Source organism: Lissotriton helveticus, chromosome 10 (assembly GCF_964261635.1).
Source record: "Lissotriton helveticus chromosome 10, aLisHel1.1, whole genome shotgun sequence".
NCBI classification, from domain to species: Eukaryota; Metazoa; Chordata; class Amphibia; order Caudata; family Salamandridae; genus Lissotriton; species Lissotriton helveticus.
Window position 1 is genome coordinate 1,009,012,153 of NC_136071.1, and position 14,464 is coordinate 1,009,026,616.

A 14,464-nucleotide genomic window follows, 5' to 3' on the forward strand; every position below is an offset into this window, starting at 1 on the left:
GCGAATTTCGGCGTTTGCGAACCCATTTGGCCTTGATACATATGGCCCTTAGTCTCAACAAGTCTGGATCACCTAATCAGAGGGCACCTTGATTTGCCTGCCAATAAAATATGCTCACCTACAAAAATTGGCCAGTAAACTCTGACTTCCCCAGGGCATTTACAAAATGCACAGAAACATCACTTGTATTAAAGTGTTCTTTACTCGCCAACAGGATAAAAAGACGGAACCAGCGATGGCAGACACATATTTTTATAAGAAATATTTTCCATCCAGTGTGCATTGTTTGCCTCTTATTTCTTTCCTAAACGACGCTGTTTCTAAAAAATTTCTCAGCAGTTACTTACAAAGAAAGCAGAACCAGGTTTACAGAACCATCTAGTTTCCCACGATGACGCCCACTTATTTCAAAGGCTTTGCTAACAGTATTGACAGGAAACAATATTGTGAAAGACCTAATATAACTGAGCATTCGAGCTTCTCACAATTTGCAATTGCCCCTTGCACAAGTGGACATTTAGCAAGGCAGCATACAATTCGGTATGGAAACCAAACGTGTAGTCACCCTCTCAAAGGCTCACTTTTCAGTCACACAGGTGCACTACTCACCATACACCCACATAGACAAGCACTGGCAAAGACAATAGGTCTCACCTATGCGAGATCTATTGGTTTGGCCAATGTTATTTTGGTCATATTGTGCAGCAGCTGTGGCTTCAGTGGAGAATGGGTGAAAGTACGCTTTTTTCTTTACGTTCATTCATGTTGTAACATGGCTAAGGAACACTGGCAAGGCCAATAGATTTACCATAGGCAAAACCTATTGGCTTTGCTAAAACTTGTTAGTTTAAGTAAGTAAGCTATGTGTAACAGGTGTATGAATTTGAAATCCTTCTCCCCCCTTGATTTTTCCTCATCAGACCTTGACCCGGAGCAAGAGAGAGAAAAGGGAGAAAGTACAAAGAGAGATATGGATAAACAAAAGAAAGAATCTGAAAGTGAAATAAATGGGGCATGGAGTGTCTGGTGGTGGTTGAAAAGGCACGAGGTTTAATCAAGAATATGCTGCATTAGTATTGGCCATCCTTGACATTCGATGTCGCCAGCTGTAAGCTTCTAAGCAAACATTCTGGCCTGGGCACCTATTCATTTTCCAAATTAAACACTGCCTATGTTTTGTGAATGTCCTTACATTTTCAAGGCAGTTTAATATGGGGTGGGGGGTATATAAGTTTTGCTAGCACCTTCGCCATGTCAGCTAAACATTCCATTGCTTTGTCTCCCCTACATCCCATCTATTAGGTCTTTGTGGTTTACCTAATGCATCTCAATACATATTTTAGTGATGACCATGCCCAACGATCCAACCTCACTTTCATCCTATGGGTTTTCTTCATGTAAAATATCCCAAATAAAAATTGTTGCTTGTAAGCTGTCTATCACTGTATCTCACAATTAGACCCCCTGGGGCGGTCCCATTCCACAGGGTGGAAGCCCCCCCCCAATACGTCCACACCAACTATATGCCAATGTTCTACCTCAGTCAAATGTGGCTAGTTTCTTAGGTGTAAAATCTGTTATTTAGAAATACATTTCCCAGTCCATCAAAACCCCTCTCTCCATATAACTATTGGCAAGTTCTTGCTAAGGGTTTGATTACCCTCTCGCTCGTGCAAGTGGCATGCACACATTTAGTTCTCACAAACAAATCGCCCAACACAGGAACTCGAGCGCTCACGGGTTGGAAGTCCAATTTTGTTTCACCTAGCATGACGTGTTTCGGCTTCAATGCCTTTTTATTTTTGTTGCCAGCATTAAAAAAAGGAAATGAAGCTGATGTGCGTCATGCTAGGTGAAATAAGTTGGTTTTCCAACTCGTGAGTACAAATAAATAAAAGCAGCAGCGACTAGGGAGGTACTGGGGGGATGGTCAAGCAGGAAAGCAGGAGGAGATGTGGAGATGGGCAAGCAAGACTGGAGAGGGCAGGAGGAAGCAACAATGAAGGGGGATAAAAATACCTTAATTGAAGCAGGAACAACAACAAAAATGAATGTGTCGTTGTGAAATGTAACTGGTGAGCACTTAAAGCACTTCAATACTCTCAAAGAAAAATGTTCCACAGCGGATCTTGTAGACAGCACCTCTATTTTCCGATGTCCCCCTAATATCCAATTTGGTGTTGTGCTGATAACCTCCAGGACCTGCTGCGGTTTTGGTCCTACTGGAAATCCAGACAAAAACTTAAGAAACAGAACAGAGGCAGCACCAAGGATAAAGTAGCCAGGACCATGTAGTATCAAAAAATAAATTCTTTTATTTTCTCATTTATAGGACAGCCAACGCGTTTCGCTCCCCAACAGTGGGAGCTTCGTCAGGGCTGAAAACAACACAAAAATACACCAATATTAATAACACATACCAACATGACATTTACAATAAACAAACAAGATTTTTTAAAAAACATTACAGTTGTGCTTTGAACGAGACAAGATGGCCAAACTACAAAGAAGGTTACAATAATAATCCTATATATATTTCTTGGAAAACATCATGCACTTAGATCCTAATATCTAAGCACAAAAGTCATACAACTTGGTGGTTTATATAGGACATTGGTAACTAGAACAAGATGTGAAGAAGTTCTGAAAAGAAATTACCTCAGGTAACGCAGATAAAAATAGCCATCGAATGAAACCCGAGTAAGAAGTAAAAAGGAAGGAGAAAAGCAAGAGAAGGTGAAGCAGAATGAAACAAAAATAGCCATTGAGTGAAACCCAAGTAAGGACAGGGCAAAAGTTGACACTATACACAAGACGTTCTCACCAAAAGTGTTGGTCAGAACTTGAAGCGACGAGAAATAACATCAATGGAGTCGTCCGATCCAAACAATACAGAAGCTGAAAATAGTACAGAAGATCAATTAATATATGAAAAATGATCCAGAAGTCAAGCCCAAACAGGTTTTAAAAGGCATCAGAACTCCTTACCCTATGGCAAACTTTCGATATCCGGATAATATTTTAGTCACGTCAAGGGTATATATTTAAGAGACACAATTCGTTCAAGAAGTTCCACTGAATCGAAAGAAGATAAAGAGGATTTCAATCAATGCACGTCAAGAATTCAATATTAAAAAGCTGGTTGCTGGTAAGCCATATTATATATTAACCCTGTCAAGGATATGTACTTAAAAGGCACAATTCGTCCATGCAGTTTCACTAAACCAAAAGAAGGTAAAGAGGATTTAAATCAATATACGTCAAATTTTAGTATTAAAAAGCTGGTTGCTGTAAAGCCATTTTGTACAGGCCAGTCACAAAAGACAATATTATCTATATGGATTTAACACGCGACAATCGGCATTCCTACTCGAATCAATATTATAAAATTACTCACAAAATTAGTGTGAAATTTCTGGTATCCAGAGAAAAGGTTAATGCGCAGACCATAATAAGCTGCCACCAAAGTTGCTGTAATGAAAAATGACAAAAAGGGGAGTACTGTATATTCATACATTGTAAATCACGACCCCACACAGTAGTATCATCTATCCAAAACTGTAAATCACATAGGGGCGTATCGACTGAAACCTAAAGGTCCTGCTGCAGAATGGAACGCTCACAATCCCAGCGTCTACAGACACCCAGCGTTTCGTGACATTTTTACATGACATTTTTACATTTTTACACATACCCAGGGGCTAAAGAGGAGTACTATATATGCATCCAATCCCAGCATATGCAGACCCCAAAAGTTTCGTGACGTTTACCAACATGCCCAGTGGTTAAAGGATACCGCAACGTTTTTACCCCGACACCCAAGGAGAAAATAGAAGCGGGTGCATGAGATACACACTGCAAGTTAGTAAAACGCTGCTGCCACGGAGCATACTTTTCAAACAAAACAAGAGGCGGTAGCATTCAAAGCCCACCCCCCTTAGAACCAAGTGATAAGAAACAGTAACTCGGCATATGTCAAAGTTGATAAGTCGCAAATTAACCAAAGTCTGGCGCACACTCACCTGAAGAGCCCCTTGTCAAAGCGGTGTCCCCATGACGGATTCTATCGGTAGTGACCCGCCCGGTCTGGTGCGCTTTTAAACGCCCCGCGTGTCAATCACATGGTGTACAATAACATACACCTGTGTTTGTGCAGTTCACACGCAAATCTCGTAGCTTCAACTGGGGACGCGAAAAATAAAAAAGGGGACTACACAGAGTCCCAATAGGGCGGCCATGATGGACCGGCCTCAAAATACCAAAAGCCTTTCATAAAAGCACTAGGGATTCTCATGGCTGCAACCGGGGACGCAGAAATAAAGAAGGGACTGCACAGAGTCCCAATCGAGCGGCCATATTGAACTGACCTCAAAATATAAACAGTCTATACCAAAAGTACTGTAAATTCACCAGAACTAGTCAAATGTATATATAGATAAAATATATATCTATATATATATTCCAATTAAGGATTCCTGAAATTCAAAGAAAACAAAAAACGTCGCGCTCTACCATAGGAAATGCCGAACCAAGAACTTGGATAGAAGTTCACATCCACATATATATTCTAATGACGGATGTCCCTCCAGAGCCTTTGGGAAGTAAAGAAAACGGATAATAGGAGATTGAGGCAAAGGATGAAAGATAAGTGGACAAATCAAGGACAAGTCCCCATTCAAAACTTAAGACATCCCACCTAGCTGTGCATCAAGTGAGAGACAAAACCCAATGGCATTCATTATACCAAGTAAGAGCAACACGATTCACATCGTGTGAATACCATCTCCATATGAACATACAAAAATACAGTCAACAACCCAACAACATAAAATAAGGTCAGAATCAAATTTAGCAAATAACATGAATGAAAATTATTATTAATCATACTGGGATATCATCATTTCTTCTCTGCCTAAGCCAAGATACACAATAGGAGGCAATCATATCCTTTATACCCCAACCATGGTGATGCAAGAATCAAACATCAGAGTGAGCACCGGGTACAGGGATTAGTCCCTCCGGACAAAATGAGCCAAAGAATTGACACTGCAGAGGTGGCTCAATATTACATTATAAAAAGTAATGCATCTCATTGTCCGAGTTATGTCCCTGGTTGATAGCTCTAAGGCGACATATCCACCTGGCTTCCTCTCTCCTTAGCGTAAGCTCCCTATTCCCACCTCTTTTATTGGGCGGAATATGCTGAATTGCGTGGAACCAGAATGTATTATCATTGGCATGTTCCAAATTGTAATGCTCCATTATCGGATGCCTACTGTCCCTATTTATAATCGCCCTGCGATGTTCTTGGATTCTCAGTTTGAGTGGCCGTATACTGCTGCCTACATATATACGACCGCAGGGACATCCTAGGACATAGATAGTGTGAGTGGTATTACAATTACAAAAGTGGGTAATCCTAAATTGACGATCATTATTGTATGAGAAGGTGGTGGTCTTGTTTTTACCCATCTCACAAACATTACAGGTTCCGCATACAAAGAAGCCTTGGGGCTTTGGAGCTAGCCAATTTTTGTTATTAGGGGGAGTAGTCACATAACTTGGACATAGTTCTCTACGTAGGGAAATGCCTCTCCTATAAGTAATGGAAGGTTTGTCACCTACATGCGTTTTAAGACCCTCTATTCCAGTCAGTAGATGCCAATTTCTCCTGAATATGTTAAAGATCTTGTCGCTGTGTGATGTATATTGGGTGATAAATCTGACTCTACTTGTTTCCTTGTCCATTCTAGCTTTTTCATTCTTATTGGACAGGGTGGATTCCCTATCTACCGTCCCAATTCTACATACAGCTCTGTCCACAGTTTGTTGGTCATATCCTCGCTTTAAAAATCTCTGTCTGGTCACATTTACATTCTCCCTGAATGTGTCTTCTTCACTGCAAGTTCTACGAACTCTAACAAGTTCGCCAAATGGAATGTTTCTGATCACCGAACTGGCATGTGCACTACTGGCGTGTAAAACAGAGTTACATGAGGTTTCCTTTCGATATAACTTGCTTTGAACACGACCATTCTGTACATAAAAAGTGATGTCCAGAAAATTGATGCTGTTCCTACTATGTGACATGGTGAACCTCACATTGTACGGGTTATCATTGAGATATGCAAAGTAGCTAGCAAGTTCCTCATCGGTTCCGGACCACAAACATATCACATCATCGATGTACCTCCCCCAGAACACGATGTTGTTGGTCCAAGGGGAGGCACATCGGGCCCAGGCATGCTCCCTCTCATACCACCCCATAAAAAGGCAGGCATAAGAAGGAGCAAACCTGGAACCCATCGCGGCACCACTGATCTGTTGGTGCCAGCGATCATCGAAGAGGAAATAGTTGTTAAGCAAGATAAGATCTATCATCTGCATAACCATTTCATTTTGAGAATAGAGCTGGGCATCTTCTCTATCCAGAAATGATTGCACCGCTATTTTCCCATACACTCTGTCAATGCATGTGTAGAGGCTGGTGACATCTAATGTCACGAACCTAAGGTCATCCGACCACTCGAAGTCATTGAGCTTCGTCAGGACGTCCTTACTGTCCTGAACATAGGAGGGAAGGCTCAGCACGTGTTTCTGCAGCTTGAGATCGACATAATGGGAGAGGCCTTCGGTGGGTGAGCCCACCCCCGAGATAATGGGTCTACCAGGTGGAAACCCCTCCCCCCCCTTATGAATTTTGGGGAGAATATATATACAAGGGTAGGAGGGATTGGAAACATGTAGGAATCTAAATTCATCCTCTGTTAACAAACAGGAATCCTTCCATTCACATAGTCTCTGATTGATCGTATTCACAACAAGTGGTACTGGATTGCTCTTTATCTCCCTATAGTTTTTACCATCTGATAGTTGCCGTCTAATTTCACCAAAATAATCCACCCGATTCATAATCACCAAACTTCCCCCCTTATCAGCCTCTCGTATCACAATTTCAGGGTCATCTTTGAGGTTTTTGAGGGCTTTTCTTTCAGGGTCAGTTATATTAGATCTGGTTCTAGTATATTGTTGGTTAGAGTTTTCAAGTTTATACAGGTCTTCAGTGACTTTTTTGTAAAAGGTATCTATATTGGGGTGGTAACCAAACGTAGGGGTAAATTTGGATCTAGGATGGAGACCACTATCATCAGAGATTTCCTGATCAATACCCAATTCAGCCATGAGGGCAGGCATGTTGATCTGTTCTTCCTCATCTAGTGTCATGAGACAATGGACAGCACGGATAGAGGCAACAGTGTGTTCACTCTCATCCATCTGATTATTTGGAGCAGCACTAACAGCGGGTCTATTGGAAAAGAAATTCTTCAATTTAAGGAGTCTGGTGAATTTAAACAGGTCAACATGTACATCAGTTAGATCACCCATTTGCGTCGGACAAAAATTCAATCCCTTACTCAGCACTTGCATGTCAGTAGCATCAAGAATTTTATTTGATAAATTAACAACTTTTAGATCTTGTATACCATCAATGTTATTAGACAAATTCACAATATTAATTACTTCTTTGTTTTTACAGATTTGTCGGTTTTTCCTACCTCCTTTCCACCTCCTACCACCCCTCCTGGTTTTGGTTGTTCCCTCTTTTGTTGTAAACGGCTTGACATTCTTAACTTTGCTAGTTCCTTCTGGAACGACGTAGCACCCTCGCCTAAAGGGACTTCAGGTATTGTGGTGGTAGAAGTGATACTGCTAGTTGATGAGATGGAGATGTTGCTGACTGACCGATTATCGTCACCATCATCCCCATCTTCTCTAGATCTTTTCTTACCATCGGTACCTGAGAGGTTGTCGAATTTTTTAGCAAAAGTGTAGATGCGACCGTCCCTGTAATCACGGTCATCCCTCTTGATTTTGCGTAGTTTTTTGTCCTTAAGATAAATTTGATGATTATCCATTACCTTTTTCAAAATGGCAAAATTCTTTTCAGTTAGATCCTTCTCTCCCATCTCCCCAATTTCCTTTTCTATTTGCTCAATCTCAGCCTGTAGTTTTTCGCCCTTTTCTAATGAGTGCTTAATCAAGATTTTCATCATAATAGATGATTACTTATAGGAGAGGCATTTCCCTACGTAGAGAACTATGTCCAAGTTATGTGACTACTCCCCCTAATAACAAAAATTGGCTAGCTCCAAAGCCCCAAGGCTTCTTTGTATGCGGAACCTGTAATGTTTGTGAGATGGGTAAAAACAAGACCACCACCTTCTCATACAATAATGATCGTCAATTTAGGATTACCCACTTTTGTAATTGTAATACCACTCACACTATCTATGTCCTAGGATGTCCCTGCGGTCGTATATATGTAGGCAGCAGTATACGGCCACTCAAACTGAGAATCCAAGAACATCGCAGGGCGATTATAAATAGGGACAGTAGGCATCCGATAATGGAGCATTACAATTTGGAACATGCCAATGATAATACATTCTGGTTCCACGCAATTCAGCATATTCCGCCCAATAAAAGAGGTGGGAATAGGGAGCTTACGCTAAGGAGAGAGGAAGCCAGGTGGATATGTCGCCTTAGAGCTATCAACCAGGGACATAACTCGGACAATGAGATGCATTACTTTTTATAATGTAATATTGAGCCACCTCTGCAGTGTCAATTCTTTGGCTCATTTTGTCCGGAGGGACTAATCCCTGTACCCGGTGCTCACTCTGATGTTTGATTCTTGCATCACCATGGTTGGGGTATAAAGGATATGATTGCCTCCTATTGTGTATCTTGGCTTAGGCAGAGAAGAAATGATGATATCCCAGTATGATTAATAATAATTTTCATTCATGTTATTTGCTAAATTTGATTCTGACCTTATTTTATGTTGTTGGGTTGTTGACTGTATTTTTGTATGTTCATATGGAGATGGTATTCACACGATGTGAATCGTGTTGCTCTTACTTGGTATAATGAATGCCATTGGGTTTTGTCTCTCACTTGATGCACAGCTAGGTGGGATGTCTTAAGTTTTGAATGGGGACTTGTCCTTGATTTGTCCACTTATCTTTCATCCTTTGCCTCAATCTCCTATTATCCGTTTTCTTTACTTCCCAAAGGCTCTGGAGGGACATCCGTCATTAGAATATATATGTGGATGTGAACTTCTATCCAAGTTCTTGGTTCGGCATTTCCTATGGTAGAGCGCGACGTTTTTTGTTTTCTTTGAATTTCAGGAATCCTTAATTGGAATATATATATAGATATATATTTTATCTATATATACATTTGACTAGTTCTGGTGAATTTACAGTACTTTTGGTATAGACTGTTTATATTTTGAGGTCAGTTCAATATGGCCGCTCGATTGGGACTCTGTGCAGTCCCTTCTTTATTTCTGCGTCCCCGGTTGCAGCCATGAGAATCCCTAGTGCTTTTATGAAAGGCTTTTGGTATTTTGAGGCCGGTCCATCATGGCCGCCCTATTGGGACTCTGTGTAGTCCCCTTTTTTATTTTTCGCGTCCCCAGTTGAAGCTACGAGATTTGCGTGTGAACTGCACAAACACAGGTGTATGTTATTGTACACCATGTGATTGACACGCGGGGCGTTTAAAAGCGCACCAGACCGGGCGGGTCACTACCGATAGAATCCGTCATGGGGACACCGCTTTGACAAGGGGCTCTTCAGGTGAGTGTGCGCCAGACTTTGGTTAATTTGCGACTTATCAACTTTGACATATGCCGAGTTACTGTTTCTTATCACTTGGTTCTAAGGGGGGTGGGCTTTGAATGCTACCGCCTCTTGTTTTGTTTGAAAAGTATGCTCCGTGGCAGCAGCGTTTTACTAACTTGCAGTGTGTATCTCATGCACCCGCTTCTATTTTCTCCTTGGGTGTCGGGGTAAAAACGTTGCGGTATCCTTTAACCACTGGGCATGTTGGTAAACGTCACGAAACTCTTGGGGTCTGCATATGCTGGGATTGGATGCATATATAGTACTCCTCTTTAGCCCCTGGGTATGTGTAAAAATGTAAAAATGTCATGTAAAAATGTCACGAAACGCTGGGTGTCTGTAGACGCTGGGATTGTGAGCGTTCCATTCTGCAGCAGGACCTTTAGGTTTCAGTCGATACGCCCCTATGTGATTTACAGTTTTGGATAGATGATACTACTGTGTGGGGTCGTGATTTACAATGTATGAATATACAGTACTCCCCTTTTTGTCATTTTTCATTACAGCAACTTTGGTGGCAGCTTATTATGGTCTGCGCATTAACCTTTTCTCTGGATACCAGAAATTTCACACTAATTTTGTGAGTAATTTTATAATATTGATTCGAGTAGGAATGCCGATTGTCGCGTGTTAAATCCATATAGATAATATTGTCTTTTGTGACTGGCCTGTACAAAATGGCTTTACAGCAACCAGCTTTTTAATACTAAAATTTGACGTATATTGATTTAAATCCTCTTTACCTTCTTTTGGTTTAGTGAAACTGCATGGACGAATTGTGCCTTTTAAGTACATATCCTTGACAGGGTTAATATATAATATGGCTTACCAGCAACCAGCTTTTTAATATTGAATTCTTGACGTGCATTGATTGAAATCCTCTTTATCTTCTTTCGATTCAGTGGAACTTCTTGAACGAATTGTGTCTCTTAAATATATACCCTTGACGTGACTAAAATATTATCCGGATATCGAAAGTTTGCCATAGGGTAAGGAGTTCTGATGCCTTTTAAAACCTGTTTGGGCTTGACTTCTGGATCATTTTTCATATATTAATTGATCTTCTGTACTATTTTCAGCTTCTGTATTGTTTGGATCGGACGACTCCATTGATGTTATTTCTCGTCGCTTCAAGTTCTGACCAACACTTTTGGTGAGAACGTCTTGTGTATAGTGTCAACTTTTGCCCTGTCCTTACTTGGGTTTCACTCAATGGCTATTTTTGTTTCATTCTGCTTCACCTTCTCTTGCTTTTCTCCTTCCTTTTTACTTCTTACTCGGGTTTCATTCGATGGCTATTTTTATCTGCGTTACCTGAGGTAATTTCTTTTCAGAACTTCTTCACATCTTGTTCTAGTTACCAATGTCCTATATAAACCACCAAGTTGTATGACTTTTGTGCTTAGATATTAGGATCTAAGTGCATGATGTTTTCCAAGAAATATATATAGGATTATTATTGTAACCTTCTTTGTAGTTTGGCCATCTTGTCTCGTTCAAAGCACAACTGTAATGTTTTTTAAAAAATCTTGTTTGTTTATTGTAAATGTCATGTTGGTATGTGTTATTAATATTGGTGTATTTTTGTGTTGTTTTCAGCCCTGACGAAGCTCCCACTGTTGGGGAGCGAAACGCGTTGGCTGTCCTATAAATGAGAAAATAAAAGAATTTATTTTTTGATACTACATGGTCCTGGCTACTTTATCCTTGGTGCTGCCTCTGTTCTGTTTCTTCACTTCAATACTCTCGGCTCGTGTTCACACTATGGCAAGACAGAGGACAGAGAGAGCGCTCCAATACCATCGGATCATGCAAAAAATAAAAATAAACATGTGCTGTTTGTGTTTTAACAACTTCTTTTTTTAAGTTCAAAATCAAGTTTATTAAAGAAGAGGATGGTATTAATACAAACTAGGAACAAATACTAATAGGGAAACAATGATGGAGAAATAATAATAAGGAATTGAGGGGGACGGGAAATAAAAACTTACAATGATGGAGTAATAAAGAGAAGAGCAGTGCAATTCAAAATACTCAATACAAAATACAAAAGTGAATCATAAATGAGAAAGCATAAAAAAATGAAGGGCATAATAAATAAGCAATGTAATAAAATGCAAATACGGCAATGCAGTAAAATAGAATGGTTGAACATAAAGAAACGTGAAGGGTATCAAGGAGGTTTAGGAACTTCCTGCTGAGCAGGACTAGGGCGAAAAGAACGGGTTGTACATTTATCTAAATACAATGTAATAGGAAGCCATAAGTCGGCACGTTTAGTCGCCATCTGTGGAGGAAAAACAAAAGCAGTATCGAGTCTATGGTTGTGACATACATTATACCACCAAGCTTTAAAAGTAATACTGGACGTAGACTTCCAATTGATCGTAATCTGTTGAAAGGCAACCGCTAATAACAGGTCAACAATTCGAACATTAAGGTCAGTACATTCCCAACAAGGAGAAAGGCTACCCAGGAAAACATGAGCATTTGAAAACGGAATAGTAGTGGAAAAAATGACATTGATTTGTGCCCAGACTTGTAACCAGAAGGCATGAACATTCTTGCAAAGGAACAACATGTGAAACAGGGTAGCATGTGGGGAAGTACATGACCAACAGGTGTCTGGTGTGTTGGGGAAATGTTTGTGAAGGGTGGAAGGAGTGTGTAATAGACGGTTATAAATGAAGAATAGGGATTGCGTTAAGGAAGCAGCCCTGGAGGATTTACGAATCTTTAACCAGATCCTATCCCAAAGGGGAGTTGGCCAGGAGAGGGAAAGATCAGTCTCCCACTGCTCCTCAACTTTGCTTTTAAGTCTGGGAAGAGTGTGTGTATGAAGCTGTTTATAAAGAACAGAAGCTTTTGGAAGGGTGAGTAAAGTAGAATGGAGGTGAGCAATAGGATCAGGAGTAGGTGCAGGAGGAGGAGTGCCAGGAAGTTTAACATACACGTCCATGACTGACGCCTTAAGGAGAAGATATTGGGGAAGACAAGAGAGGGGTAAGTGAAAGGCGATACGAAGAGTGGAAAAGGGTAAGAAGGTGGATTGTGAAAACAATTGGGAAACCCAAAGCAGTCCTTTGGACCTCCAAGACTTCCATAGAATGGGTTTACCCCGGATTAGAAGGTACTTGTTATGCCATATAGTGGAGGTGAGAAAGTCAGCAATACAAGTAGGGGGCGGTGGGTGAGAAGAAAGGAGGAGTTTAAGGGTAAACTTATGAATAGGGGTAAGTAGTGAGGCAGGCTTATGGGAAAAGGAGATGCATTCAGCAAAAGAGAAAGGTGAAAGAAAAAGGCGCTCTACCTTTGTCCATAAAGGGCAGGGAGAATCAGGGTCCTTTAACCAGAAGGAAGATTGACGTAGCAGAAAGGCCTTGTGATAAGCGGAGAAATTTGGAAAGTTGACCCCACCTTCGGAAGCAGGACGACTGAGCCTAGTTAAAGACATTCTAGGTTTGCTTTTATGCCAAAGAAAGGATGATAAAACTGAATTTATTTTTTTTATGAATTTAGCCGGAATGGGAACGGGAATATTGGATAAGGTGTAAAGAATAACAGGGGAGAGCATCATCTTGATTGTATCAAGACGACCCCACCAGGACAAGTAGAGAGGATGCCACCTAGCTGTGAGATCAGATATTTTCTGGATGCACTTGGTTCAACAAAGGGAGACAGTGTCATGGAGTGAGGGGGTGATATGTAAACCTAGGTATTTAATATTGGAAGGACTCCAGGTGAAGTTTGAGGCAGTGAAATCAGTCTTAAAAGTAAACTTCGTCAAAGGTAAATTTTCGCATTTATCGTTATTGAGTTTATAACCAGAAATTGAGGAATAATGTCGTACTTCCGCCAAAAAAGCAGGAATGGAGACAGTAGGATTCGAAATAAATAATAAAATGTCGTCCGCGTAAGCAGCTAGTTTGACGGAGAGGTCTGCAGTATGGAAACCAGTAATATTAGGGTTTTGACGGAGTTTGGATAAAAAAGGTTCTAGGGCCAGATTGAAGAGGAAGGGTGAGAGAGGACAACCTTGACGGACGCCTCTACCAAGATCAAAATAAGGAGAAATTTGGCCGTTAGCGAAAACTGCAGCACGAGGATGAGAATATAACAACGAGACTAGGGAGATAAATTTAGAACCGAACCCAAACCAATTAAGAGTGTGAAAAAGGTACGGCCATTCGACCCTGTCAAATGCCTTTTCAGCATCTAAGGCTATGGCTGCAAGAGGAGATTGGAGATGGGAAGATTTTGTCAAGATGTTGAATAAGAGCCTTGTGTTATCTGTAATGTAACGGCCTTTAACAAAGCCTGATTGTTCATCTCCAAGCAGGTCAGGAAGCAAATGATCCAATCTCATTGCCAATAATTTAGCGAAAATTTTGTAATCTATATTAACTAGCGAAATAGGTCTATAATTTTTACAATATTGGACATCTTTTCCAGGTTTGGGAATTAAACAGATATGGGCGTCTGAAAAAGTACCGGAAGAAGTGCCTAATTCAGTAAAAGAGTGGATAAGGGAGTGAAGATTTGGAATAAGAAGCTTCGAAAAGTGAAGATAAAACTCAACAGTGAACCCGTCAGGGCCAGGGGCTTTGTTCAATTTTAAACGATGAAGGGCTGCAAGCAATTCTGTTTGTGAGGCATCAGATTCTAAGGAGGAAAGGTCAAGAGGGAAGGAAGTAGGGGTTTGAATGGTGGAGAAAAAATTAGCAAGAGTCTGAGGAGAGGACAGTGTGTCTGAAGTGTATAAGGATTCATAG